At 35.1% G+C, this 6,460-nt stretch overlaps 1 long non-coding RNA gene across 2 annotated transcripts; it reads right to left on the reverse strand.

Moving 5' to 3' along the window:
• Window positions 1–674: 674 nt before the first annotated feature.
• Window positions 675–6,096, reverse strand: LOC122066512. 2 transcript variants are annotated; one of them, XR_006136380.1, is made up of 3 exons: window positions 5,888–6,087; window positions 1,147–1,788; window positions 675–1,037 (listed from the first exon to the last, which is right to left on the reverse strand). It is a non-coding gene; the product is annotated as an uncharacterized LOC122066512 (long non-coding RNA). The 2 variants fall into 2 exon arrangements; XR_006136379.1 differs by lacking the exon at window positions 675–1,037 and having other exon boundaries at window positions 1,087–1,788; window positions 5,888–6,096.
• Between the last annotated feature and the right edge of the window lie 364 nt (window positions 6,097–6,460).

Consider the following 6,460-nt stretch of genomic DNA (forward strand, 5'->3'; position numbering starts at 1 on the left):
AAACCCTAAAATCGTGGTATTTAGGACAACAAGAAGTCCTAGATCATATATTGCTTGTCTTGATGAATGTTGAATGATCATTTCTGATTGGCAAATATTTAATTCCTGCTCTTCAATTGCAGAGTAAGAACAGGGAACAACTTATTTTTAAGAGAAAGAAAGAGTAACAGTCTTTTTTTCCTTAATTGAATAATCATGGTGACAGTCAGTAATAGGTTAATGGGGTGTAAAACAATGGATGATTAGGGTTAATCTATGGTTAATCTTTTACCATAAAGAAATAAAAAAAAAATGTTCACATAAATAATTCATATAAAAATAAGGGGAAGGGATTCATGCACGATGGCATGAATAACATTGACGACTTGTAAAATAGGGGAGGGGTTTTGTCATGATTGTTATGATTAGTCATGCAAGCTGATTTGGCATACACACTGGTCTCTCTCTCACTCATTGTTGGTGATGTTTCTATGGCCATGATTTCTGGTCATTTATTTTTTCCACGAAAAATAGTGTTTTGATCAACTTATACTTTCTAGTAAATGGGCTCTAAAGGAATTCTAAGCTGGTTAAATAGGCTTTAAATATATTGGACTATTAATCAGTTGATCTTAGTAGGGTGTTCGCCGGACAGAACCCTTGCACCAAGAATGATCGATTATAATCAGCCCAGACTAGATCCCAAAATATTTATATTGATCAGGCCAAACCGATTAGAGCTTCAAATGGTCGAGTTTCTGGGGCGAAACCTAGAATGGACACCGCTATCCTCGCCCATCATAAAATCATGAATGACCGAAATACCCTTCCATTGTAATAAGGTCTCAAAACAAAGCAATGTCAAAACAAGTTGCGGTATCCACTTTAACTACATTGGGTCTACCAATGCCCACTGGAGAGTTCATTAATTTTTTCCTCTTTTTCTGCACTTAAAAGGTGAGTGGAGTCCACTCGTAGAGATGGTAATTAATGGGATTGGCCTATGGGGGGGCAGTTCCTATTTGCACCAAGAATCTTGGATTCCTTATCCTTCTTTCCTACAAAAAATCATAATTTGAATTAAAAACATGTTAGGCTCCATGAGAATATATAAAAAGGCCAATTCCTAGAGATGAATATACATTTTTCAAGGATTAGTACGTGTACCTTCCTCACTGTTTGTCCAAGTGTCAGCCACAAAAAGCATATGATTCTTGTAAAGCACTCGAATCCAGCAACTGAAGCAACAAATTACATGTTACCTTGTTTGAGACTGTAACTCATCAATTGAGTCTACATAATTCAATTTCTGTTCTAGCCGGCGAGTTTCATACGAAGAAACATCTTCATTTGCTCCATTACTACTGGTAGACGCTGAACTTGTTTGTTTCTGCTGGCTTCTTTGTGGCCTACCATTAGATCTCAACATCCAAGAAAAAATTATGGCAATAGCAAATCCTGCAAGAGCTCCAAGTGAACCAGCACTCTACCATTTAAGATTATGCCAGTGCCCATGCAACTCGTCAAATGGCTAGTTGTATTAAATAATCTGCACAGTAGTTTCTCCTTCTTCATTATTTTCTTTCTTTTCCTACCCACTTCAGGACTAAAATCCAGAGAAGATGGTGCGTGTTTACGGGAGCTTCTCCAACTTCTGCTATTCAGATTCTGAGAATCCAGCTTCTCCATATTATGCAAGTTAAAAGGTCCTGTTCAATGAGATATTGGCATTTGGAATCTTTAGTGCCAGAATCTGGAGAAGCTGGAGACCCACTCTGCAGCATCTGGCTTCTGGGTCTCACACATAATCTGCACCAGAAGGTCCCCCAAGTATGCTGTTTGATGGCCAAATGGAAATAAATCCACATATAGTTATTAGGGTTTGCATAATGAAGTTATATATCCATTTGATTTTTCAGAACACGACGTTTTGCAGAATAAAATCACAAGATAATTAAGGACTAAACATAACCAAATTGAACAAACTTAGATTTTAAGTTTTAACTGACATGGAGAACAGGGAATCAAAAATGTTCTTGATATTTTAAGTAATTGAGAAAGCACTCACTGATACACAAAATAGTCCAGTGACTCTCACTTAGCAAAAACTACCATTTCTTAAGAGGTTTTGACAAAAAAAATCGTTGCAAAAAACAGGTTTAAAAAAGAAAAGGGCTAAAATGTCAAATCAAATCAAATAATATAAGACCTAGACTACATACAAATGGAGAATCTTCTGCTTTAAGTGTGATCAAATTAATATGTCACCGTATTAATGTAGAAATCAGAGACGCAATAGGATAATAGATATTAGTTTGCAATAGAAGTGCAAAAAGAGTATCAAATTACAATGTGAAATGTGATAAATAAATAAAAAATCTCAACAAAAATATAAACTCAGAAATCAGAATTAGGATCTGTGGTTCTGAAAAAGTTATGCCATAACTTAAAACTAATGATCAGACTGTTCATCAATTTCTAAGTGTTATTTCACTTAAAATTATTCTGGCCAGATCTCAGGGTTTGAATTTAAAAACCAACAGAATTAAGGTGGAATTGATAATCGCAAATAGAAGAAATTAATAATCAAAATTATTATCAAATTGTGCGCGAATTTGCAAAATATTGGAGGGTTGAAATGAAAGAAATACATTTTCGTCAAAATGACAAAATGACTGTGTAAAATTGTGAAAATTTTGGTGAAATATCGAAAAGGTACATTCCAATAAGTAAAATATAACTTCTCAAGCCATTTCGGTGTATTTCAATCCGTTTCTCCAAAACACATCAAAATGTAAGGAAATTCTAGGAAACCTTATTTTGGAAGATTTCACAAAATACAATAAAATAAAAAACTGGTAGAAAAGGTCCGTTCACATTGACAAGAAATTTTTGGAAATCCATTCCCCCCACCCCAAAAAATAAAAAAAAAAGTTTAGTAGTAACCATTAAACTGGGCTCATATTTATATGTTAACAATAATAGTCAGATCTACATTCAGGTCAAGTTGTATACTTACAAGTCGATTTAGGTCATTTGAATTTTCTACCAAAAAATAATATTTTAAAGTCATGACTTAAAAAATAAAAAAAGACAGAATACAGAAAATTGCAAACTTTCCTGTTTTTCTCACAAACATGCATGCAACTGACTACAAAAATATAGAAAAGAATTATGCAACACATTGGTTGTCCCCTTTATTAGTAAAACATTAAACCTACAGTACATTATGTTATAATTGTTAAGATTTGTGTCAGGATAGTGAGGAATGTCCCTATCGTGGACTAAGTTCAGTCCAGGTTTACTTTCCTTTATAGTTTCATTATTAGTTTGTAACTAGGTGCAGTGTCCTATTGTATTTAGGATGGTTAGCTAAGTAAGATTTAGTTTCCTATTCCTTCTATGATTGTAATCAGAAATATTATAAATAGGATTAGTTACTCGTGGTAGACTTAACTCATCGGTCGCACAGCTTGTTCCACCTCTGTTTTCTCTCTCTCTCTCTTCTCCTTCTTTGGTTCTGGTTTCTCAAATTCTTAAATTGTTACAATAACATCAGATATCAAACATTAAATTTATCCTTCCATGAAAAGATTTATTTGCTTTTTACAGAATTTCTCAAGTAATTATTTTTTTTCTTTTTTGATAGGTTTTTCATAGATTATTTACTTTTGTGATCAAATAATAAATTGAAATTTTTTATATTGACAAAAAATCATAAATTGAACCTGTAATTGATGATATATTTGTGAAGACCTTGGCACAACGGTGAGGTTGCTCCATTGCGACCTAGTGGTAGCGGGTTCAAATTGAGAAACGCCCTCTCCACGAAGCGGGGGTAAGGTTGTGTATATTATGACCCTCCCCAGACCCTGCAGTGGCAGGAGCCTCGTGTATTGAATACGCCCTTTAATTTTATATTGGTATAGTTGTTGGAGGTGCAAAGTGTGTGTCATGCCTCTTATAGCTTGTATTGGTCTAAAGACTCAGAAACTACGTGATAGATTGCCTAGATTGGTTTTTGAAACCATAAAACCTATCCTCCACTTGAGGATAACTACACATCCAGGAATTAATAGGCAGTTAATCATTCCTGGACATGTAGTTATCCTCAAAGAATTATCTCCTGAGATTTTTATAACAAATTTCAATGATTTCCCCACTTTCAATGACTTTTACCAAATCTAAAATCCATTTTCTTAAATTTCAATGAAATATTCCGGTTTCAACAGGGTGTGAATTGACCATCCTGTCAAAATGGTGAGCCTTGGAAGAAACAACTCAGAATTTGAAAAGAAACGGCAAATTCAGAATGACCTACATGCATCAAATTCAGAGATAAAACTAAACTCTCCACCAGTCATTCTCGAGCAGGGAGAGAGAGTTCGATACCAAAGAAATCCAGAACATCTCTTCCTTTTCACCTGAGCTGGTACATAAACTGCTCTTGAAGACCTAAGTTTTGTCTAAAAACTCAGATAATTGGGGATCCAACTTAGTTGCTGGAAATCCGTCCAAGCATACACATGAGTACATGACTGCACTCACTCCGCATGGATGAAAATGGAGCTTTACTGCTTGATTAATAAAATTTCCAGTTCCAAAGGGCTACTTACAACTTTTTTTATAGAATGAAGATTAGAATTCCAATCTTTATCAGGAAGTCTAATCCTGTTACATCTCATAAGTCAAAAGTGAACCCCTATTGAACTAGAATTTTTAAACATAAAACATAAGCTATAAAGTAAATAAATCTAGGTTAATCCCACTAGAAAACTAAAAATAAATAAATAAATAAATAAGAAAAAGGTTCTTAAAGAGTCAGTGGTGTAGAAAAAGGTTCCAAAAGAGCCAATGGTGTAGGCCTTATTTCTGTCATTATTTTTTCGATATATGACAGAGGAGCCATCTACAGGACAGCTACAAATCATGCAGAATCTCTTTTAAAGAGATATTACATATACATCTTCCATTTGCATATAAAATCCTTGTCTCTTATTATACACAGAGGCCTCAAGTTAATCATTTTGACAATTCCTTTTTTTATCTTTGACTTCTTTTATTCAATGTCTTATCCAATTATGAGCTTACACAAATGAATCTGCTTAAAATAACAGATGCCTAGCAGGATGTCAAACATAGGCCAGATCCATCTCAAATTTCATCACAAACACAAGGGGGCAGACCTATCTAATATTTTGTAGTTAAATTCTCAAGACTTGAATTGTGTTCCATTATTCACATCTAAAGAGACTGCATGGTCCAAAAGAAATATGTGTTTGAACATTTCAACTCAAACCTCAATTGTTTGCAAATCATCTCAGTGCTACTCAGATTACTTCAAATTCCATATTTTGTGAAACTGACAAAACGTAGAATTGAACTGCCAATTCACACATATCAAGAAGTTTCCAATTTTTATTACTAAAGTCATGCCAATTAATTATCAAAATTTTACATACCAACAGAACCATGTAGTCCTTCAATAGAGGTTTGGGGGGAGCTTTATTATACAAATTGTATACTGTATTGTAATTCATATGGCATCAACAATACACAAGAGAATACTCCTCTACAGGTACGCTTAAGCAAATTTAGATGGTAGAAAAGTGGGTATCATGTTTCTTTTCTGCTTATCCTTATCCCTATTTGAAATGAGGTAATCAAGCTACAATTCCATGTCATCTCCTCTTAGGATTGTTACACTCCAACAAGCAAAACCCAACTCAAAACAAGACAACCTCAGCAAATGAAAACTAAAACATTAGAATGACAAGATTAAAAAAAAAAAAAAAAAAAGGTGTCCTCACAGTCACAGTTGAATCGTAAAAAAAATACAGAACTAATTCATAACCTGCGGATGGTATCATTCTCTTCAAATTGCAGAAAAACAGGGATAAATCTGTACCTTGTGATTGACCAGAATAAACACAATCTCCTGAACATTACGGTTGAATTGCTTCTCCAGTCTCTTCAATCGATTAATTACTTGTTGCGTGAGAGAATCCGCCATTTGTGACGACTGAGGAGAGAATGGGGTCGAAACCCCAACAAAGAGAAGCCTACGGTGAACAGAAACTCCAAAACCCCTACTTAGAGAAAAGCGCCCCACGACTCACCGGCAAGGGTAACCCGTAACCCGTTGAGAGATACCATGTTAAACCAAATCTGGAGCGACACGTGTCCTTCTGTACAAAAGAATGGATCTTTGCAATACCTTTGACAAGTCAACGTGAAGATGAATACTCGTCCGTCTTCGTCCTCTAATCAGCTCTGGTAGTAAGGAGTGATCAGTGGTACTTGGCAATGCTGCCCTCCACAGGGTTAATGCCGGAATACCAAGTAATCAAGAATCCACCGGAACAGCCGGAAAAACCCAGGTTTTTGAACGAAATTGGAATCGAATACAGCAAAAACTCCCTGATTTCGACCACCCAATTCATCCGGCAGACAAGGAAAACTGATAGGAAGAGCGTAATCT

The sequence above is a fragment of the Macadamia integrifolia genome, unplaced genomic scaffold, assembly GCF_013358625.1.
Source record: "Macadamia integrifolia cultivar HAES 741 unplaced genomic scaffold, SCU_Mint_v3 scaffold2425, whole genome shotgun sequence".
NCBI classification, from domain to species: Eukaryota; Viridiplantae; Streptophyta; class Magnoliopsida; order Proteales; family Proteaceae; genus Macadamia; species Macadamia integrifolia.